Source organism: Stenella coeruleoalba (genome assembly GCF_951394435.1).
Source record: "Stenella coeruleoalba genome assembly, chromosome: 7".
NCBI classification, from domain to species: Eukaryota; Metazoa; Chordata; class Mammalia; order Artiodactyla; family Delphinidae; genus Stenella; species Stenella coeruleoalba.
In genome coordinates, this window is record NC_137153.1 from 46,311,273 (window position 1) to 46,335,864 (window position 24,592).

At 36.3% G+C, this 24,592-nt stretch overlaps 1 long non-coding RNA gene across 2 annotated transcripts; it reads left to right on the forward strand.

Moving 5' to 3' along the window:
- Positions 1 to 1,873: 1,873 nt before the first annotated feature.
- On the forward strand, positions 1,874 to 23,723 carry LOC307189289. Of its 2 annotated transcripts, none has more exons than XR_013829144.1 (4): positions 1,874 to 2,538; positions 6,762 to 6,868; positions 11,594 to 11,677; positions 23,586 to 23,723. It is a non-coding gene; the product is annotated as an uncharacterized lncRNA (long non-coding RNA). The 2 variants fall into 2 exon arrangements; XR_013829145.1 differs by having other exon boundaries at positions 23,542 to 23,702.
- Positions 23,724 to 24,592: the final 869 nt, after the last annotated feature.

Below are 24,592 nucleotides of genomic sequence, written 5' to 3' on the forward strand. Positions count from 1 at the left end.
CTCCTTGGTATTTACCCAAAGGAGTTAGAAAATTAAGCTGCACAAGTATATTAATAGCAGCTTCATTCATAATTGCCAAAATTTGGAAGCAACCAAGGTACCCTTTAGTAAATAAATAAATAAACTCGTGCCTCCAGACAATGGAATATTATTCAGCACTAAAAAGAAATCAGCTATTAAGTCATGAAGCAAAGAATATTAAATGCATATTACTAAGAAGAAGCCAATCAAAAAGGCTACATACTATATGATTTCAACTATATGAAATTCTGGAAAAGGTAAAAATATGGAGACAATAAAAGTTCAGTGGTTGCCAAGGCTAAGAGGAAGCTGGGACAGATGAAAAGGAAAATCACAGAGGATTTTTAGGGCAATTAACATGCTCTGTATAATATTATAATAATGGATATATGTCATTATATATTTGTCCAAACACATGGAATGTACAACACCAAGAGTGAACCCTAAGGTAAACTATGGACTTTGGGTGATTGTGATGTATCAATGTAGATTTATCATTGGTTTAAAAAAAAAATACCACTCTAGTGAATGATGCCGATACTAGGGGAGATTATGCATGTGTGGGGACATAGAGTGTACGGGAAATCTCTGTACCTCCCTTTCACTTTTGTTGTAAACCAAAATCTGCTCTATAACTGTAGTCTTTAAAATTAATAATAAAAATAAATTAGTAGATAAATAAAATGCAAAGAAGATTCCATTAAAAGCTTAAAGCCCAATTCTGGAAGTTAACCCATTCTCTAATATCTAGCTCATTACAGAAACTAATAATAAAGATACAGAACCTCTCACTGTTCAACTTTTCTCAAGTTCCAGAAAAATTTTGAGAAGTAGGGGTAAGGCTAATGTTGAGAGAATCATAAATAAATGTCAGCTAAAGAGGCATAATTAACAAAAATGGACCTTGCTGCAGATTAGTGTGGCCCTCTTTTGTGAACAAAATATAAACTATTTTTTTCTTACTCATTAAGGGAAATTGAGCTTTACCAAATTCCTGGCTAGGAGGGAGTCAGGGAAATCAAGAGTTTATTATTTCTCCAATATCAGGGGTTGACTTCTCCGAAGAAAAGATTGGTTTCTCCAAAAGGAACCCTGTTTCGGAAGTGCTGGCTGTAGCTTGCCTAGGTTTTGAGTTCGCTTGGAATATATTGCTCTACTGTTAGGATTAAGGTAGTGAAGTGGGGTGAGAAGTGGGGTGAGAAGACCAATTATGTGCCACCTCTGGCACATGAATATTGAAAATGACATTTGGCTACTCTAGTCAATATGATCAATACAATAGTTTACCCACATAATTGGTAAAATAGCTTTTGTGCCTTACCCTTCCAACAATCTGAGATCTAACCAATAAGCTAAGGGGAACTTTTAGGAAATTTGCTTATTTGTAAATTGGGGCCTGCCTGTAATCCTAATGTGGAGATGCATAGTGCTGGTATGGACATAGCTGAAGTGTGGACCCTAGTGTCAAACTTAAAGCCTCAGCACTGCCACGTCAGGATTTGTAAACTTGCTGAGTTTATATAACATTAGTTTGTTCATCTGAAAATTGGTCATAAGAATAGTACACAATCCAATGAATTACCGTGAGAACTAAATCAGGTAGGAAGATACTAATTATGTAAGTCCGTCTATAAAAAGCAATTTTCCTGAAAGGAAAAGACAGTGTCTACTTTTATTATTATTTGTATTGTCTACAGCTGTATTCTGCATACAGAGATTTTCAATGAACATTTGTTTGCTCTTAGTTACTTTTTAATCCATATATCCACAGAGGCAGTCACAGTGGTCAAAACATTACTCTGACTTTGAGGAATCTATTTATGAGGCAACAGGTAGCATGGGCTTCTTCGTAGAAATGAAAATACCTTGAATTAAATTACCTGGCAACAACAGGAAGCTCACTAATGATGAGTTTAATATGGCCATAGTATCAATATGAGATTTTAAATTGAAGCATTGAATCTTGCATTTGTTATCAAGTGGGGTAGCGATGTAAATAATACATACTTGAAATTTATAACAATACTTCCCTGATAGAAGACAGCCCCAATCAGATGCTTGTTGCATGCCAAATTTTCAAAATAGTTTACGTAAAAAGAGGGCATACAATTTTTTTGTTTTGTTTTGTTTTGTTTTTTTAAGTTCCAGTTACCTGCCAGACTTCAAAAATGCAGTAAGCCTGTTCATGGAATCTGCAAGCAATTTCCTTCTGCTGAGTTCTCCCACACATCATTTTGTAAAGCACTTAATGTGAAACAAAGTCAGAATTCTTTTAATAATGCTTTAAAAAAATTTGAAAGAACCTGGAAAACGTTTAGGTAGGTTTTATATTTTTTTTTTCTTGTATGCTTAGAGATGAGGTGACCATATTTTCCTCTTGCCTTTCTAGGTACCAAGAACTATGTCCCCACCACCAGAAAGAATGAGAATTTTCTTTCCATATTCCTCGCTGAAGTGCAAAGAGTTTTTTTGAAGTGATTCCAGGGATAAATCATAATCTTAAACTTTTTTTTAAAGGTAATCAATTTGAATGTGTTACCCTAGAAAAAAGTATCTGTCAATGGATATAATCCACAGCCTACCTATCCTTGTGAGGCCATGAGGTTGAAATGCCTAGAAGTCTATCTTGGTAATATGTGGCACACTTTTACAAATCCACTTTAACTGTTTTAGCTTAGAGAAATTTCAGCACTACTCCATCTTGAAAGAAAAGATATGATAAAACCTCACACTTCAGACTGCTTTCTTCCCATAAGATTTGATGATATGCCACAAATATGACCTGGTTTTGCTTCACAGAGTTATTGAGCTTTAAGTATCAAATACTATATTCCCATATTACATATGGAGAAGAACCATAAAGTTAATAAACTCTCCTAAGGGGACATAGTAAGCTGATGGAGAAACTTAAAACTGAACTCAGATGAGACCAGACATTCTGATTTCTCCTTTGCATCATAAAAATGCCTTAATGTATATTTAAGAATTCTGCTTTAAATACTTGGCATTGTTGATCCCTTTGCTTTTTTGTAAACAAAAAGAAAAAGAAGCACAGTATTGCAAGAAATCAAGTACAATATTATATGCATGTTTCACCATTCCACTTTGTAAGCTCTACTTACTTAGACTTTCAATTATGAGAGCTGAGTTCCCTTAGCTACAAATACCTCTCATTTCATAGTGCTTTTAGTGTGAGGGTGCGTGTATGGATGGAAGAGAAATATTTCAATTGAACACAACTGTTATAGTTTTGTTTGAATTATAGCAGCATTAATATCTCATAATTATTTTAATAAACTTTTGAAATCTATGAAAATCACCCTATGTAAGGGAATTTACATTAAATGAGCTTATTTATGTTAATATACCAAACAATCACAATTCTGGGGCGAAAGAGACAATAAAAAATTTCAGTGTGTTTAACAATTAAAACATTTATTACATGCTACTTTTTGTGTATATAGCATACTCAATTCACATTCTGTTAAAGTAGATTTTTCTTCATGAGCTTGGTCAAATTCTATGTATACGAAATATTTCTGATTCCTAATTCTGGAAAGAAGGATGGCATAAGAAAAGTAGCCCAACCTCTGTGACTTACAGAGGGTCTTGGAATTATTTTTGTAGGCAGGGACTGTGATTGGTTTCTTCAGTCCAAAGGACAATGGATCATTTAGCTCCCAAAGCCTTTTTAGAGACTAACTGGTTCAGAGAAACTCAAGACTAAGGGTTGCTAATGTATTTCTATTAGTTTTGATATTTTAAAAAAGTATTTCCTTGTTTGTATAACAATGTGGAAAAAATAGTCCCCATATTGTATTTCATCACCTTAAGTTTTAAATATCTATATTTTAAAATATTATTCTGCACACAAACATTAATTTTCTGGAACAGAACAGACAATTATTTACTGATAGCAAATATTGCTCCAGTTCCACATGCATCAACTTCTTCCTTCTAGAATAATGTAATGAGACCCAGAAGATCTGTCACTGAACCTGCAAAGGAGATTGTATCGTAGGCAAGGAACTCCAGGCATATAAATTTGTGTGGTTATACAAGGAAGGGGCAGGGACAGTTGTCCCTTCTCCCTTCCTGTATTCAGTATGCAACTTTCAAAGATAAGGGATGAAATACAATTACTAAATTAAGGACATTAAAACCAGTATTTATCTTATTATTTCTAGATTCATCTTCTTTCTTGCTTTCTCCTTCTCTCTCTCTCTTTCTTTAATTTTGGAAGGTATTTTTGGTAAAATACTCAGATATTTTTGATATGTATCTTTTATATAAGTAAATATGTGTTTACTGTAACTTATATGTTCCAGTATGCAAATTCAATTATATAGCTAAAGATATGAATTAGCGTTCCTAAACATGAAGATAATAAGTTTCAAAACCAATTTGAGGTGCTATAAGGTACCATCAAGGATAGGTTCACAAACCCACAGAAAATATTCATGATATTATTCTCACCTATCGTTACCACAAAGTATGGAGTCCTAGATTAGAGGACGAATGCACTAATGCACAAGCCTTATGCACTAATATTTGTATCCTGGGGAAAATTTAGCCTTCTTTTGTGATTTTGATTTAGATCAGAGTTTTCCTGTCTAATCATAACTCTCCCCAGGTTTTCATTTCATTCCCTAGAATTACCCTCACAGCTTCTCCTGTAAGAATAATTCTCTAAAGTAATCCATGAACTGTTCAAAGTACACTCTCAATTCTTAGGCTCTTAAAATAGAAACCAGTTTATTTGGGGTTACAGCAGTCAAACAGGGCAACATAGTTACCTCCTCACTATATCTTTCTAAAGTAGGATATCTTTAACCAACCAAACAGCGTGGGACTATGGGTTCCACGAAGCAGAAAGCAGCAGATGTGAAGGCATATGCTCTTTGCCAGACACATCCTGGATTTCTGGACTTATCAAGTCAGCAATTGCTCTCTCAGTGAAAGCAGAAAAAGCCTGACCCCTAAGTCTTCCGTGGTCTAGAGATGTTCTCTGCAGCAGATCTATCAGCTGATTTGGCACTTTAAATGTGTACTTGTAACTATTAGAAGCTGAAGAAGTTCAGCAATTGGTCAACTCCCAGCATGATATGAATACATGAATAGATTAGCAATGACAATTGGGAAGTTTCTTTCTTATTCTTTATGAGAAATTGTCTTTTGTAGATTGTTTCAGTTAGGAGTCTATCAAAGAAGCAGAACCACCGTGAGTGATATGAAATATGGGAGTTATTGGACCATAAACAGTTCATGAAAGGTGCTTGCCTCTACATATAGTGATAGACTTGAAATACCTATAAGTTGTAAGGTACAATAATCAGGAAAACAAAGATGAGCGTGAGGCAGCAGAAAGTAATAACAAACTGGTACCCAAAGGACAAACTGAAACTACCTTCGATCTCAATGACACGGGTGACCTGTAGAAAACCTGGAGACCTCACCATAGAGCTTAACAGGTATGTGGCCCAGAGTTGAGGAAACCTGTAGGAAGTAAAGGAAACTGCATAGCTGGCAGCTGCCCCACCAGATAAAGTGAGTCAGTAGCTCAGTGACAATTTGCACAAGTTACAGTGGTGTCTGGTGTCCTAAACTAACCTTCAGTATGTAATGGTTGGTGCTTCACTTCTACCTTTGAAACTCATGGAAAGTTTTCCTTTGGAGTTTGTTACAATGACATAAGGAATTTAATCTCTCATTTAGAGAGTTATATTTTTAGCTGTATAAGGATGGTTACATCAAGCTAGGCAGAATCAACATTTTATTGATGTCTCTATTTGGAAGTGAAATCTAGATAAAAGATATTTGCATAGATGTCAATTTGACAAAGTTGGACTCTGGTTGTTTTATACTGAGTCAGCCTAGGTAAGCCAAAACTTTTCTTAAAATCCCCTTCTCTTTATGGTCTTAGGTTATTGCTGGCCAAAAGAAAAACTTACATGGGTTTCAAAGGTGGAAGTGAAGGATCAACCATAGACCTTGCATTTGGTTCTCATTATAAATTCAAACTTTGGCCTTGCAGCTAAAAGAGATAAGAGTTTGTTGTTGCTGTTGTTTTAAGAACAGTCATAGGAGATTCCTGCTCATTTACCTCCATCTTGTGCTGGGAAGTGAAAGCCTTGAGCTGACCATTTTCTTTCCCCGAGTACTTCAACACATTTTCTTTTTCTTTCTTTTTTTTTTTTTTTTTTTTTTTTACTAAAATGGTCTTTGGCAGCAAATACTTGGTCATTCAGAGATTTTTCTTCTGTAGGCACTTAATTAATGGTATCTGTGGGTTACAATTTAAATAATTCTTGTCTTGGTGGGCCATAAACTCTCAGTTTCCTCTTTATCAGTGGCAACAGGGTTACCGATACCTTTAAATCTAATCAGATCAAAAAGCAGTTTCAGATAACCCAGAATTAATTCACATAACCCATCCATAAATTTTCTTTCCCCTGGAACAACTTTGCCTACCAATTTCTGTACCAGTTAAGATTTGATCAGGGGAGCACAACCGCTAGAATGGTGTGCAGTAAGTGATTTATTATCGAAGTTAGACTTTACACAGGTGTGGGAATCAGTGAAGAATGCTATTCTCTGTGTGTCTGGTTGCGGGCCTGAAATCACTGAAGGTCTGTGGGGCTGGAGCTCAGCAAACAAACCTGGACAGAAAGCATGAAGGAGAGCAAAGACAGAATAAAACCCACAAAGACTTACAAAGACTCATGTCTGTCTCTCCCCAGCTCCAACCACAACAACACAGGTGATCTGCAAAAAACTTGAAGCTTTTGCCACAGAACTGCAGTCAAGCCTGGACCATGACTCAAAGAGGCTGCAAGAAAGAATCCAGGTAGGAGCTGAATTTTGCCTTCCTTCCTTTTTTCCTTTCTATTCCCATTGTCTTTTCTCTTGAGAACTGCTCTTAGAGGATTGCATAGACAGCAGAGAGTCTAAGCCCTTAAGCTATGTTCTCTTCACTGAAGTTGTCTGTTTCAAATCCAAATTCAAATAGCCCATCTGCCTTTTCAAAACATCTTTTAGGAAAACAAGACCTTGAATTGGTTTGGATGGTTGTGATTTTGAGATTCTGTTATTTACATACTGAAATGTCAAAGGAATATAAGCTAAAACACGCTTTTAGAGAAATGCCACCTCTTCTTGCCAATGTAACAAAAATAATAATAATAATTTTACCTTTTTCATTATTTACAGAGCATAGGTATTAGCTTGAAAAAAGAAGGGGCTTCTAAGATGTTTAAATAAACTAATAAAGTTCATTTTCATAGGATTTGAAGTAATTTGATGATCTGCAAGGGTCCTGAAAGTTGAGTTGTTAAAACTTCATTACAAGGGGTCTGGGCACAAGCTGAATGCTAGAATTATCATCGAGTGGAATTGCAGACATGATGTAAAATATAATAAATTACTATGATTAAAGTCACATTTGAAGGATTCATCTACTAAAAGGGAAAAATAAATCAAGAAATTAGCAATGCAGTTCAATTTAATAGGATCAATTAGTAAATTAAACAACTGAGGTATTAATTTAACACTGGACTTACGAATATATAGCATTGCGTGAGAATTTACAGAAGTCCTGGAGATAGTTCTTGTCCTCATCTTGCTCCAATCCACATAGGAAGTAATAGCCTGGATATAGCAATAAAGTATACTTTGTAATGTATTCCTTTCTTGAACATCCCACTTTGTTTGCTAGCTGGATGATTCCCTGGTCTGCCTTTGAATTGATGCAATTTTCACTGAAGAGAAGATATCTCTTTTATGCTAGGTCAAAACAAAGTCTTAGTTTTGTTTGCTCTTTGCAATAAAGGAGTGAGGAATCAACTGTGTGAAACACCACAGACTTGAGATTGTATTTTTAAAAAAAGATTTTCCTTTTTTCTTAAAGAGATGGAAGGACCTCAAGATAAAAAGAAGTGGTTTCTGTATAAATAGTTGTGTCTCAGAGCAGCATAGTAAGACTTGGCCTCTTCGATCTCAGCACTAACAAAGTGACACCACTGGCCTTTGATGATTTGTGACAGTCATTGTATTTCAATTGTCTGCAACAAGCACTACCCTCCAGCATCCTCCTCTTGAACATGAAAAGCCATTTATCAGCTCTGCCTGATGAGGCCTGAGATGACTCAAAGCTTCAGCTGGCTTGTAGACCTCTTTGTGCTTGGACCTGTTGCCAGCGCTTATACTGAGCAAATTTTCAGCACAGTTTAGTGTTAGGTACACACTCTCATTCTTTGCACAATTTAGATGATAATTTTTAGTGTGCTTATGTTTATGTATATATGAACCAAACCAATGTTGAATGCAAACTGCTAGCTTAACAAGTTATGTAGAGCACATGTATTTCCTAAGCATGGCACAATAAAGCAGCAGTGGGAAACTGAGAAAGAAAGAAAACTGCACTGTGTTAAAACATAAGGATGGTGTCAGAGATTAGAGGCCCAAAGACTCACGTAAGTGGTAGACACTGCTTTTGTGTGTGCTTGGAGAATAGCAGGTGGTATCCTTCAGATGTTTACTATTTGTGCTGCTTGGAGTTGATTTATGTTTACATGTTACTTCAGTGTGGTTATAATTATTATTTTTTTTTTGAGCAGAGAAGTGAAAAAACTCCTAATAAAATCAAAGAAATCAATTTAGCAAGTTTTTTTTAGAGTATACACTATTTTTCCAACATTGTGATAGATTCTTAAGGAGAAAATAAACACAGCCTACATGTAAGAAACCTCCTGGTCTTTAAAGAGCCTGCAAACTTGGTAGATGATCAAGGTTAATAAACATCAAAGTGCAGATTTAAAAATAATCAAGGACCAAATAATGTGGTTCTAAGAAGATATATGCTTTTCTCAGGAGAGGTTTCCATTAGGACAAGGGCCTTGAAGCTTATACAGACTCTGTAGCTGTGAGGAGGCCAGATTAAGGATGACTGAGATCTATGTGTTAAATTCCCTTTTGGAGTTGTCCTACCACAGGTGTCAAGAGTGAACACGAGCAGAGGAAGAGGCAGGCAGGAGAGTGTTGCAGCAATAGGACAGAACACGATATCAAGGTGTAGGTCTCTTTCATTGCTATGGCTTTCAGTTTTTATGGTGCCTCCCCCTTTGGGCCCACATCCTCTTAGGCCACCGGTCTGCTCCCCACAGTCATGGGACCAATTCCTGGAAGTTGTCCTTCTATCACTGTAATTCCTCAGGAGGCCTCCCCCAGACCTCCTTCCCTTCCCCAGTAGGGAACTACTAATGACCCTTTTCATTACCTTCCTCTCCCCGATAACTCTAAATAGAGGATTTTCCGCCTAGCACTCAGGTGACAATAAATATTTACTGAATAATGTGTTTAAAGGAATCAGGAGTCTCAGCTATTCTGGTTAGTTTTTACTCTGTTTTCTTCCCCTTGTGGGTCCACTGTGCCCTAGGCTTGAATTTTTTACTTTAGATTAGAATTCAGAATGCTGGTTAGAAAAAAGGATAAAGTGAGGAAGTAGTGGACACCAAAGTTAGAGTCTTTGATGCCTTGAAGATTCCCTAGAGCTCTGGGTCTCAGATTATGACAAAACCTCTTCTATCTACAAAACCCCATTTGACAGAACACAAGGCTAGGTTAGATGCTCTTGGTGTCTCAGTTAGATGCCCTTAACCGGACTGGCGCATCCACCTCCAGTTACTACGAATGTCAGCGGCCAAGAATCCACAACTGCAACTTCCCTTGAACTGTCCATGGTAGCTCAGAAATGCCTGAAAAGCTTCGGCGTCCTCCCCAGAGGAGGTCTGCAACCAATAACTAACTCACAGAGAGGGCAAACGCTGCCCCTGTTGCCTCAAAGAGGAAAAAGTCTGCACTGCCATTCGTGCTCCAGGGTTCTCTGCAAGATCAGGATGAGGCTAGACTTCAGGTGGACCTGTGATTCCCAAATTTTAGTGTGTACCAGAATCACCTAGAGGACTTGTTAAAATACAGATTACTGGACCCCACACACAGAGTTTCTGATTCAGTAGATCTGGACCTGAGAATCTGCATTTTAACAGGTTCTCACCTGATGCGGACGCTACTGATCTCGGGACCACATTTTGAAAACCACTGAGCTGGACCCACATCTTTCCCTACATCTTTCCCTTACTCTTATCTGCTTCACTTTCTTTTTTGTTTTCTCCTGAGAGCACCCTCCCAAGAATCCATTAGCATAGGAGTCCCCATCTCAGGTGCTACTTCCAAGGAACCTGACCTAAAATAATAGTCCATCCTGAATTAGACCTACAGGACTTTTAAAACTGTCCTTTTGCATATGTATGTACGCATACATGATGGAAAGCTGGATCTCGAACTGGAAAAACATGTGCCACCTAAATTTATTGAGGGCTACATGGGCTCTTTGTACACATGAAGTCACTTTAACAATAATAACCAAGGTTTCCCTAGCTTAATAGTTCCTCCTAGAATTGCTTCTGTGACTCTTTCTCAGTAGGCATCAGCACCAGTGCACTGAAGCATCCGTAGTTGCTAAGGGACATGAAGCTTAAGGAACAGTATGGGAAGAAGAGATAGGAGCGAAAGCCTCTCTCCCATTCGTGTTAACACCGTTAGAAGAATCGCAAAGCACTGTTATAGATGATTCCATATTTCACAGAGCTTATTGAAACTGTTCTTGCAGAAATGAATGTCAGCCTCCCTCTTCCTCAAACCTGGAAATCAGTCAGTGCAGGAACATAGAAAAGTCATCACAGGCTTCTCAAAATCCTTCTTCCCTCTCACAACTAAACCTTCCTTCCTGGGTCATGCTTATTTGACTCTCTTCTTTTAATCTCAAGTTGAGTTTTCCCAGGAGTCCTTCATTGCTCATGTAAATGTATTTCTTAAGGACTAACTCTTATGATTTCTCTAAGTCCCCCTGAGACTCAGGTGGGGAAACAGTAAATAAATTTTGTTTGTAACAGACATTGGACTTCAAAACTTTATGTCTGTAAAGTATTGACTTAAGCTGATGTGCTGTATTAAAAAAGTCTTGATATGAAATACTGAGAAGGTAGAATTTATTATGTTAAATATATATATATGTGCATATGTATACACATACATGTATGGTATATATGCCTCCCACAAGACCAGAACTCTATTTCCATCAACCTCCTGGTTATCCGTACCATATTTATTTAGAGACTGCAACATGAGTTTCCAAGCTCCAAAGCCAGCTCACTATTTCTTTTTCCTTTCTATATGACTACCTCAAGTCTCTGTATACACTCCAAGAGTTCAGTGGCTGAGACAGCAAATCTCTTACTCCTCACATATAAGTGACTCTTACAGATTATTGCCCTACATTAAGGAGAGGCACAAGGCAGCAGAAACATGTCCTGGGTTCATATGGAGTATTGAGGAATCACTGAAATCTTACAGAGGAGGGTATAAATCCCCATACATTGGTGTGTTTTATTAGTTTGTTACTGTCGTTTACTTCACTTTTTGCAACTTACTATAAACTCGCCTCATGACAATCATTTGGGTACCAAAACATGGCATCAGCTAAACTCCAAATTAATTCACATATATTTGGTTGCAGAACTTTCCAAGTTGCAAACCACTTTCCCTGGGGGAGAAAAGCAGTCTCTCATTCCGCTCCAAGAAATTCACTGAAGTCAACAAGGTATGCTTGCTACCAGACAAAAGGGGCCTCAGGATTGATGTAACAATATAATTCAGACTTGATTACATACAATTTTGTTTCCACCATCTTTAAGCCTTAGCCAGGATTGGAAGATGCAGGCATTCTGTGACATTTGAAGTCTCTAATAAGGTAACAAATAGACTACCCCACCTGAGCAACCTGCTACATAAAGAAGAACAATGACATTTAGCAGTTTTTATGTCTTCACCACCTTCAGGATTCCTTTCCTCACTGTTTAAAAGTAATTTGGGATCACATAATCCATTTATATGGTGAATATTGTATACTATCACTAGTTGAATATGCACGAACACAGATTAAAAGCCTCCATAATTTAGGATTTGGGGGGAGTGATGTTACAGTGTCATGAATTAATTAGTTCATAAGATAAAAGTAAATATTTGATAAAATATTACATTGACAGATAAATCTTTTTCATAGCTTCACAAAGTCTGTGAAAACCTCAGCGTCTCCCAACAATGTGCATAAACACAACGGTGTGACTTTTATTCCTCACAATCTCAGACTTCTTAGGTGTTACGTACAAATTCAAACCATGCTGCCTTACCTTGTTTTGTCTTTCAGAGGCTGGCTTGAAGGGACCATGGCTTGTTTAATAGAATTAAATTCTAAATCCAGTTTTTATATAATCTCCTGATAGATTATGATGTCCTACTCTATGGATTTTACTTGAGAAGAAACAAGAATAAATTATGAACAGTATGAGGGAGTAACTGAAAATAGTTGGTTTGGGATATACTTTGATGTTTTAGTTTATTGGTTCAATGAAAATATATTTGACATTCATCATGACTGTTGATGAGCACAAGTGCGGGAAAACATGAATATTCCCTTTTACAGAATGAGATCAAGGAATAAGATCTCTGGGCTGGGCAGGTGGTGGTGAGACATTATTATCCCATGGCACGCAACCAGTGTAGTCTGAATTTCACCAGGGGTGGCAAAAAATATTCCCTAAACTTGGAAACTAATTTTGCTTAATCTTGTTTTGTACGTGTTTCTACTTAAGTACGTGGGACAAAGACTCTTCATTACCTCTCTTCTCCAATGGATTTATCTACAAGTGGACTTGGGAAATCTCACAAGTGCATGAAAGGCCTTTCAAACACTTCTCTTAGAGTGTGCAAGTATATAATAAGCAGGATTCTCACTACAAACTTGAAAACACATCTTTTTAGATAGGATTCTGTAAAGATTAGTGAACAATTGTTTGTATCAGGGAGTCTGATGAAGTGCATAAAAGAGGAAAGTTCCGTCTATTTATAATGTTTTCATAGAACCCAGAGCCATGGAGACTTAGCTGTGGGACTTAGCACACAATACCAGGATTCCTATCTTTCTCCCCCTTCTATAGCCACCCATCTTATTGGAGGAAAGGAATGAATGGAGTGAAGAGCATCTGAATTTCACTTTTCTTTTTTGTACTGGTTGGGCACATTGTTATTCTTTCAACAACATTTCAACATTTCAACAACATCATCACCTATGATGATGCTTCTTTACATAATGGATGCAATTCATGTAGAGAAACTTCAATAATATCATATTGAATATGATAGAGTATCAATACTATTTAATTGTATCTATCTTTTATTGTATTTAATTGTATCTATCTTTTAGGCACATAGTTAACAAAATGGAACACAATGAGCGTGTTTGAAGAAAACATTTCCTTTATTTTAATTGTCTAAAACTCTGAACGGCTATTTAAAATGCTAGTTTTCAAGCCATATGTAACGCCAAAAATAACACTGTGAATCTGATGACTTTATATTGCAGCTCATAACTTTGTTATTTCAGGAGATGTTTGAATATTTTCAAGATAACAAATATGTCACCCTTCTGAAAAGACTATTGTTTTATAAATAGAAGAATATATTTTATTTAATTTTAAGGATAACTTGTAATTGATGAAAAGAAATATCATTAACCTATATTATTTTTTCCCTCTCATTGCACTAGTATTTATTTCCTTGGTAAATATAGTTTAGCTATATTTAAAATAGTTTAATAAAGATGATAAATCATATAATGATTTCAAGGATTTTGATTCTGATTTTTTTCAAAGAAAAAATGTAAAGTATTTTAATATATCTACAAACTGTTAAAATAATCTTATTTAACGGTCATGTATTCAATATTGGTCATATTCTAATCATGATACAGGGATAAAATGGTGAAAATTTGTGGTCTCTGCTATCAAGGAGTTTGCAGAAAGGGCATAAGTGTTGTTTCATAATGCTTCAAACTAAAACATTTAAAGGAAGACATATTAGTCAGCCCAGGCTGCCAAAAATAAAATACCATAGACTGGGTGGCTTAACAGAAATTTACTTGCTCACAGTTCTGGAGGCTGGAAAGTCCAAGATCAAAGTTCTGGCTGATTTGGTTTCTGCTGAGGCCTCTCTTCCCAGCTTGCAGACTGCTGGCTGCCTTCTCAGTATGTCCTCACTTAAGCAGAGAGAGAGCAAGATTTTACCTTATGTTTCATTGTTTCGTTCTCTTCTTATAAGGGCACCAGTCCTATTGGATTAAGGCCCCACCTTTTTGACCTCATTCAACCTTTATCACTGCCCTTTTCCCAAAAACAGTAACGGTGGAGGTTAGGGTTTTAACATATGAATTTCAGGGAGTTGCAATTCAGTTCATAGCAGAAGGCTTGACTGAATTACCTTGTTAAAATGAGGCTTCTTTACTTAGTTGTTAGTATTTGGGAAACGAGATTGCCTTAGATGGAAACTTTATCATGGAACCAAATCTAACTTATGTGACTTAATAGTTTCCCCATATTCATTTGCATGAGCTCAATTACATAAATTGAAAAAATTGTACAAGTTATTATATTGCACCATTGGGATATTGCAAAGAGAGTTTAAAATGTTTCTTTATAAATTCAAAATTTTTTAAGCTAGCTGCAAAGAAAGAATTTGTCAGGAAACCATGATTCAAACATTTAGGGTATTTTGAATTAGGAAGAGCAATTAAATGTGTTGATTCAAATTCACTCCCTACCATTTTACAACAGAAGAAAGGGAAGCACAGACAGGTTAGGTCATGATCTAATCACACAGTTAGTTTGTGGGAACAATAGAACCAACCCTAGAACCAGAATTCATTTTCTCCTAGTCCAGTGTTTTGACCAGCACATGTCATGAAGCTCTAGCTATATTATGGGTACTTTGTTATGAAATTGGTATTTCCTGCTAATCAGCATTTCAAGTACTAACTAAAATATTTGTTCTCAATGTTCTAAAAACCTCAATTCACCTGCTGTTTCAGTGTTTTAGAAATCAAGTAAAATCATTATAATGTTGATTTCATTATTTCCTTTTTATTGAAGCATAGTTGATTGACAATATTGTGCTAGTTTCAGGTGTACAGCAAAGTGGTTCAGTTCTATATATATATATAGTTTTCAGATTAATTTCCGTTACAGGTTATTATAAGATATTGAATATACTTCCTTGTGCTATACAGTAATCCTTGTTGCTTATCTCTTTTATATATTGTAGTTTGTATCTATTAATCCCATATTTTTTAAACATCATTATCAGGGGAATCTACCTTTCTCTTATAAAGGGAGCTATTAGACTTTCTCCTCTCATATGACAAGTGACATTGATATGGTTCATATTTATAGGCTTTGGGAAGTAACAAGATATGCTGCTTCATGCTGTTTTCATCTGTCATGGGAATAGAATGAAGCTTATGCTATATGTAGTCTGCACAGTTGCTGGCACAACCCATTGGGAATTAACTTTCCCCAGTAAAGAATCCACAGTGAAAACTGAGACAGTCTTCTATCATTCAGTGCTTTCTTTCTTGAACAATCTTAGAACTAGAATGACAGTCAAATCAATTATTTGGTATTTCTTTAGGGACAGAGGAAAGAGGAAAAGGTAATTATGTTTTGAACTCAAAAACGTTTTAACTTGGTAGCATTCAATTTTTTATTTTTCCTGTCAAATATAAGTGAAAAAAATAGGTGAAATTTCTGATATAAATCAAATATTATACAAACCTGTGGAAATGCAGGCAAAGTATAAGCACCTCTAAGATTTTTTCTTTTAATTTGCTTAAACTTACCAGATACCAGAACAAATGTCCATGGCCCTAAATCAGGGGTTAGTTGAAGCCAATGGCTTGCACTGGCTTGAAGAGTTGATTTTTCTTTTTCTTTTCATATATGTACCACATCTTCTTTATCTATTCCTCTGTCGATGGACATTTAGGTTGTTTCCATGTCCTGGCTATTGTAAATGGTGCTGCAATGAACATTCAGGATGCATGCACCCTTTCAAATTATGGTTTTCTCCAGATATGATTTTTCTATCTCCTCCTCTCAACTCCTCTCTTCCAGATTGCACTATCACTGATGTCACCTTGGTACCTGAGATTGGTTATAGTGGGAATATTTATACATTTGCAGTTACTATAAATCAGGATTTTTTTATTATTATTGTATTTTGGGGGGGGCTGGTTTAACCAGCACACAACTATCCCCAATCCACAGTACCTGAGGTAGCGCTGTGCATAGTCTGTCTCTATGTGACAGTGGGCTCAGAATTCTGTCACTTGACACAACATGGGTGTTAAAGGCATAAAAGAGGAAGGTTCCGTCTTATTTATAAAGCTTTCATGGAAACCAGAGCCATGGAGACTTAGCTGTGGGACTTAGCAAACAATACCAGGGTTCCCATTTTCTCCTCCTTCTATAGCCATCCATGTTATTGGAGTAAAGGAATGAATGAAGGGACTGAAGAGCAGTTGAATTTCACTTTCTTTTTTTCCTTTAAAGAGGAGCTTTTAAAGGAGTTTCACAAGTCTTATTTATGACTATCATGTCCATATTAAGAATAACACCCAGTATTTTCAGGTAGCTTTGTCCTCCACAATAATGAATCTAAACTTTTTTCTGTTTAATACCAGAAGAGCCTTGTAGGACAGATATCACTGTTCCTATTCTATACATGATGTATAGAGAGACACATAAAATGTATACACAGCATCAGATTCAGGATTTCTATCTCCATGATCAATGTTTATTTTCCAGTATACCAAAAATGTTGATTCCATATGTTATATGGAATTAAACTATGCTATTCTGGGTATACAAAAAGACTGATCAAAAATCTAATAGCCAGCACTCCCCTTCTGGCTTAACAATATCATTGCACAATAAAACAAAACACATGAAATGAGCAGGTCTTCCCAAAAAGTCCTCCTGAGAGCAAAATTTATTCTTCCTAAAATTTCATATAAAGTATTGGCACTGTCAAGGTAGGCAGAGCATAGCTGAAATGTTGGGTGTGTGTATTTGTGTGTGTATGTGTATGTGTGTATGTAGGGAGTGACATATGTAGGCATTACTTGGACATGTTAGAAATAGGACTTATAGTTTAATTTTCATTTCTAAATTGATGAAATATTTCATATTTTTATAGTTTAACCTATTAACTCAAAGACCCTTTGTGTTCTGCCATAAGGCATATAAAGGATATATGCCTCTTATTCTTCTGTTTATACTCAACTGTTATATAATATTTTATAGACTAACCTATGTCACCGCAGATTTGCATTCCTTGGGCATCAACCAAAAAATGGCCAGTATTCCTATTTATACTCTCTCTGCTTTTAATCAAAATCAAAGAAGAAAATTCTCATGTCTAAGCAAAAGAAAAAAAAAAGATGAATCAAATTAGGTCATCAAAATGTAAGAAAATATAAAAATTTCTCACAGCAAAAATATAATGACTATAGTCTCTTAATAGAGAACAATTCTTGCTACTGTACAGTTATGCAAAACAATTTAAACCAGCTATTATGACCCTGGAAACTCTGAAAATATGAGACACAGTCTTTGAGAAAATAAGAACTTCCAGCATTCAGAAAATTTTTAGCATACCTGACATAGAAAGACATTAAGCTATAAAAATGTACAACATTCCCAAAAACCTATTTGATGATTTACACCACAATTTAAAAGTAGACCATTAATGACTTTGGAGATTCCTTGGCCCTACCTTCACATTTTATGGTTGAGAATACTGAGGCCATGAGTGGCTGAGAGTTGCAAAAGTTAGGTACTAAAGTGGGCTCCATTCTTTCTTAACCCAGGGCCCCTTCTTCATCATCAAATGTGACAAGACTGTCATATTCATGATGTATCTGACATAAGAAATACAGATATATTGATTACTCAGTTGTCACTTAAATCAGATAACGTCTCTAGCTAAGAAAAGATGGGTCAAGTGAGTATACATGTTTTGGAACTACAGTGAAATTCTAGAGACATAGAGGCTTGCCAATCAGAAAATGTGAATTCTGTCTTGGCCTTCTCACTTATAGCTAGGCTCTGTGTCTATTTTCTCCTGGGTAAAAATGTCATTTAAAAACTTGAGAATTGTGAAAATCCAAAACAAAGTTGGATATTACTATTTTGGAAAATTGTTAAGTGCTTTCTAGAAAATGGATTATTGCTGGTTTGATTATTTTAAAATATTAGGTATTGGTGAAATATTAACACCTACAAAGATGCTTGCTAGAGATGGCATTTTTGTAGGTGTTAGGTGTGGGCCTATCTGGTGGTCGCCAGCTTCAGGGCAGAGTATCTCAGGATGCTCATGAAAAGTTAAGTTGCTGTACAAGGTTTTCAAGACATTTCAAATGATAGGCGTTCAGAGAGGTTTCTTCTGAGTTTGAGAAACTTTTCACTAAAAATAGAAAGTCCTGTATTTACTCTCCTTTTAGACAAGCAATGAATTACAATCAAGAAATTAAATATCAGTCCAAATGAGCTGGTAAGGGGAAGAATACCGATAATCACTTTTGGACATTTTGTCCCTGAAAATAGATATCTAAATACCGCATTTGTCCAAATCCTGTATTTAATTACCATTTATAAGATAAATGCTGCTGCTGTTGGTGCTGTTTTAATCAATTCGTGGAAAGGAAATTGTAAAATAAGATGGATAATCTAGGTCCTTAGCTTCAGCTTCTCAGGTGATGGTCCTCAGTCTCCTAGGGAACTGAATAACTCAAATTGGGACTTGGATTTCTTGATCAGAGTGAGGACACATGAAAAAAGGAGAGACTTTCAGGATGGTGGAGGAATAAGACGTGGAGAACAACTTCCTCCCCACAAATACATCAGAAATACATCTACATGTGGAACAACTCCCACAGAGCACCTACTGAACACTGGCAGAAGATCTCAGACCTCCCAAAAGGCAAGAAACTCCCCACGTACCTGAGTAGGGAAAAAGAAAAAAGAAAAAACAGAGACAAAAGAATACAGATGGGACCTGCACTTTGCGGAGGGAGCTGTGAAGGAAGAAAAGTTTGCACACACTAGGAAGCTTCTTCACTGGTGGAGACAGGCGTGGCAGAGGGGAAGATTCAGAGCCACGGAGGAGAGCACAGCAAGAGGGGTGCAGAGGGCAAAGTGGAGAGATTCCCGCACAGAGGATTGGTGCCGACCAGCACTCACGAGCCCAAGAGGCTTGTATCCTCACCCGCTGGGACAGGTAGGGGCTGGGAGCTGAGGCTTGGACTTCTGAGGTCAAACTGCCAATGTCATTTTTCACAGAACTAGAACAAAAAATTTCACAATTTGCATGGAAACACAAAAGACCCTGAATAGCCAACGCAATCTTGAGAAAGAAAAACGGAGCTGGAGGAATCAGGCTCCCAGACTTCAGACTATACTACAAAGCTACAGTAATCAAGACTGTATGGTACTGGCACATAAACAGAAATATAAATCAATGGAGCAGGAGAGAAATCCCAGAGTTAAACCCACACACATATGGTCACCTTATTTTTGATAAAGGAGGCAAGAATATACAATGGAGAAAAGATAGCATCTTCAATAAGTGGTGCTGGGAAAACTGGACAGCTACATGGAAAAGAATGAAATTAGAACACTCCCTAACACCATACACAAAAATAAAATCAAAACGGATTAAAGACCTAAATGTAGGGCCAGACACTGTAAAACTCTCAGAGGAAAACATAGGGAGAACACTCTGCGACATAAATCACAGCAAGATCCTTTTTGACCCCCCTCATGGAGAAATGGAAATAAAAACAAAAATAAAAAAATGGGACATAATGAAACTTAAAAGCTTTTGCACAGCAAAGGAAAACATAAACAAGACGAAAAGACAACCCTCAGAATGGGAGAAAATATTTGCAAATAAAGCAACTGACAAAGGATTAATCTCCAAAATTCACAAGCAGCTCATGCAGCTCAATAACAAATAAACAAACAACCCAGTCCAAAAATGGGCAGAAGACCTAAATAGACATTTCTCTAAAGAAGATATGCAGATTGTCAACAAACACATGAAAGAATGCTCAACATCATTAATCATTAGAGAAATGCAAATCAAAACTACAATGTGGGCTTCCCTGGTGGCACAGTGGTTGAGAGTCCGCCTGTCGATGCAGGGAACACGGGTTCGGGCCCCGGTCCAGGAAGATCCCACATGCCGCAGAGCTGCTAGGCCCGTGATCCGTGGCCGCTGAGCCTGCGCATCTGGAGCCTGTGCTCCGCAATGGGAGAGGCCACAGCAGTGAGAGGCCTGCGTACCGCAAAAAAAAACCCAAAAAACAAAACAAAACAAAAAAAACTACAATGAGGTATCACCTCACACCAGTTAGAATGGCCATCATCAAAAAATTTAGAAACAATAAATGCTGGAGAGGGTGTGGAGAGATTCGAACCCTCTTGCACTGTTGGTGGGAATGTAAATTGATACAGCCACTATGGAGAACAGTATGAAGGTTCCTTAAAACTAAAAATAGAACTACCATATGACCCAGCAATCCCACTACTGGGCATATACCCTGATAAAACCGTAATCAAAAAAAGTCATGTACCACAATATTCATTGCAGCTCTATTTACAATAGCCAGGACATGGAAGCAATTTATGTGTCCATCGACAGATAAATGGATAAAGAAGATGTGGCACATATATAGAATGGAATATCACTCAGCCATAAAGAGAAATGAAATTGAGTTATTTGTAGTGAGGTCGATGGACCTAGAGTCTGTCATACAGAGAGAAGTAAGGCAGAGAAGGTTAAACAAATACCATATGCTAACACATATATATGGAATCTAAAAAACAAAAAAAAGTTTCTGAAGAACCTAGGGGCAGGACAGGAATAAAGACACAGAAGTAGAGAATGGACTTGATGACATGGGGTGGGGGAAGGGTGAGCTGGGATGAAGTGAGAGAGTGGCCTGGACATATATACTCTACCAAATGTAAAGAGATAGCTAGTGGGAAGCAGCCACATAGCACAGGGTGATCAGCTCTGTGCTTTGTGTCCACCTAGAGGGGTGGGATAGGGAGGGTGGGAGGGAGACTCAAGAGGGAGGAGATGTGGGGATATATGTTTATGTATAGCTGATTCACTTTGTTATACAGCAGAGAGTAACACACCATTGTAAAGCAATTATACTCCAATAAAGATGTTAAAAAAAAAAGCCATCAGTCACCTTAGCAAAAATTTGAGATGTCCTCCAGTAAAGAAACCTTTTCTATTTTGATTAACACTACCTTCTTAAAGCTTTTCTACCACGGAACATTTACATTCTTTCTTTTTTTAACATGCGACTCATTCATATTTCAGAAAATTAGTGAGTCATATTCATTATGATTGACAATATACGTTAAAAAATGTGGCATATAATTTAACAAAACAGTTCTGATGTGGTCTGAGTAGCAGCATATTCTCTGCGGCTATTACTTCATGTAAACCTGAATCCATGTTCCTTTTGAAGCAATTTAAGATTATGGTAAATGTGTTGTAAGCATATCGCATCATCAGTCAGAATAAACACATATGTCACTTCCAGTGAAACGGTTGCCAAAGCATTTTCTCCCTGTGTTGTTGATGTTCTTAGCATACAGGCTGGACCTAGAATTCCTGTTGGATTTCAACAGGAATGAAGAGATCAAATCTTTCCCATTCTTGATTTTATTCTTGATTTTACTGTCAATGTCTTTGTGCCAGCCACATCCTTTATATGTTTTATTTCCTCTACATCCCATATATGTTTTGATCCCAGGAAATTATGAAAATTTAATTTAAAAAAGGCAAAGACAAAAACTTAAGTCGGCTCACTAGAGCCCTCTCACCAGTTTGATATTCGGTTGTTAACAAAAACACCTTGAGTATAATTGTACCACTAGTTTTGAATCCAAACAAAAGTCACTATCTTATCCCAAAGGAGGTAATCAGGATTGCTTTATTCAAAGTAAAATACATCTTTATATTTTTTCTGCAGGTATATCAGCCTCTCTCCTATTTAAAAACTATGTGTTTACTCTTCCTTAGAAAATAAATGTAGATTCTTACTGCACCCTATACTTTTCTAAATTTTTTATAAATCATTACATAAAAATTAAATGCTATTTTTTCTATGATTGGACTCTCTTATCCAACTTGTATTTTCCAGGATTCACCCTTACTGCCTTTTGGCAAAGGGAAACATTTGCTAAGTTTCCTTTTTAATCATTCTTAGGTCCTCCATGATTTCTCAGAGTTTTTCAAGGGTAGCCCTGAAGTCACATTTACAAGTGCTTTGATAATGTAATTCAATGAACTTACACATTTAAATCCCTTTACAACTGTAGCTGGTATTCTTCACGTTGCTATACAGCTTCTTTCCTTTAGAGGGAAGGTAAAGAGAAGTGGGAAGGCAATTAGAAGTGGGTTGTTATTAAATGACTGCAAGAAGAGAACAAATAGATGGACACTTTAAAAGAAAGAAGAAACTCATTAATTTGATTGTTCAGATTTTGACTGGGTCAATTTTAAGCAAAATAGGCATATTTCATACAAACTTTACTAAGGTTTGGAAAAACTCTGCCTACAAGATATCATCCTACTTCACCCAAGGTGCAAGAGTACTAGCAATACATTTAAAGATATTATTTTTAGTCCCTGCCATTTTTTTGATCTAACACATGCACAATAAATACAAGAGTAAGGAGTTATAAGTATCAAAGTTGAAGGGGAGTTATCCCAGTTTGAACAGTATTGGAAACCATTAGAAGACTTATCAATTCATAAATTGCTATGTATAAATCTTTATGTGCCCAAATCATGGCTCATGAGGCTCTTTCAATCATGTGTGGCTCTGATCCTTTCTATCAGGATAAGCAAGTGATGTGATTGGATACAATGGAGGGAGCTGTGATTATGAGAAAGTATTTATATTAATACAAATAAATATGTCAGCACTTTATATGTTAGGATGCTAAAAACAAATCTAAAACATTTATTTGGTAACTTAGGGAGTTATTTAAATTATTCACCAAGCACCAAACAAGAGTCAAGAATTTTTCTGAGAACTGGAGAAACAAATATAAAAGTATTATTATTCCTGCCTCAGACAGTTAAAGAGCCAGTCTTATCTGGGAGTCAGATGTCTAAGCAAGTATGTCATTTTCAAAAAAATAAAGCAAGAACTGACTTTTTTACTAAATAGTTTTTAAGTTAGAAAATGGATATTATAAATTATTATAGTTAAAATGAAAGAATGGGAAAAATTGTTTTCTTTAACAAATTAGGAATTAATCCTTAAGATAAATGAGATGTAAGTGCTACAGCCAGAGAAATTAGTGTTTGCTAATCTTGAATTTTCATTTAAGATCATAGAACTTATGTGATAAATTCTCTTTCCCACTTAATGTTTCTTCAGAAAAATTTTACTCTTGTTGATATCTGTTATAAATTACTTCCTCAAATTTTAAGATATTGGATAAAGTAAATTAATACAATTCCTAATATTGTCTGCATTAGGAAACCAGAAATTTTATAAGAAGTTGGGATTTCTGATTATCTAGGTTGGTATGAAACCAACAATTGACTTGAAGATGGGGAAAGAGACCTGGATGGAAGTGGAAGGAAGTGCATGGAAGGAAGTGGAAGGAAGTGCATGGAAGGAAGTGCATGGAAGGAAGTGGAGGTGTGTGTAACAGGTATGGGATTCTTTGAAATATATGAACAACTGAAAGCTTTGAGAGTAGAATTCTAGTACACTATTTTTCAAATTAGCTCTCAAAACACCTAAAGAGTTAATGCTTCAGAGAGAAATAATTTAAACAGTATAGGTTACATTTCTAAGTCCAAAAGAGTCATAATGCTATGGTTAAGGTAAGTGACACAAAATCATCAATACTGTTTTCAAATATTGCTGTTTAAGATTGCTCTACTTCAGAGGATATAATTAACCATAACAAGCAGTAGTGGAAGCAATGTTTTGTTATGTTATAAAAGCAGTAAAGACATATCCTCTCCAAATATGTTTTATTGGGGGCAAATTTGTCGTTTTGGAAGTTAAGGTAGCAGTGGCTATATTCTTAAAATATGAATCCAGTCGTAGAAATTTTTAGTACCTTATACATGTTTCCTGTTTGAGTTGGTAGCTGGCAAAGGTGGATAAATTTCTATTTATTATGGCATGACTCTTCCTTTGATCATCTCTCAGGTAAATAAAATATACAAGGCCACGATATTTGATGTGGCATTTTTAAAGACTGATAAAACAGACTAGGGAGTATCTTATTCGTGAGATGCAGAGTGAATTTAATGTTTTTTTCCTTTTTAATAAAGCTTTCATCATTTTATCAAGATCATTTTAGGATAACAAAAGAATAAACAGGAAGAATGGTGGAGTAACAGGTGAGACCAATTACAAATGAGGAGTTTTTTTTTTGTGTGCGCTGAGAAAACAAAACAAAAAATCAGATCTAAGAATATATAGAGAACTCTTACAAATCAATAAGAGAAGTACAAGCAACCCACTAAAAATGGGCAAGAGCCATGAGTAGGCATTTTCTAGAAGAGGAAA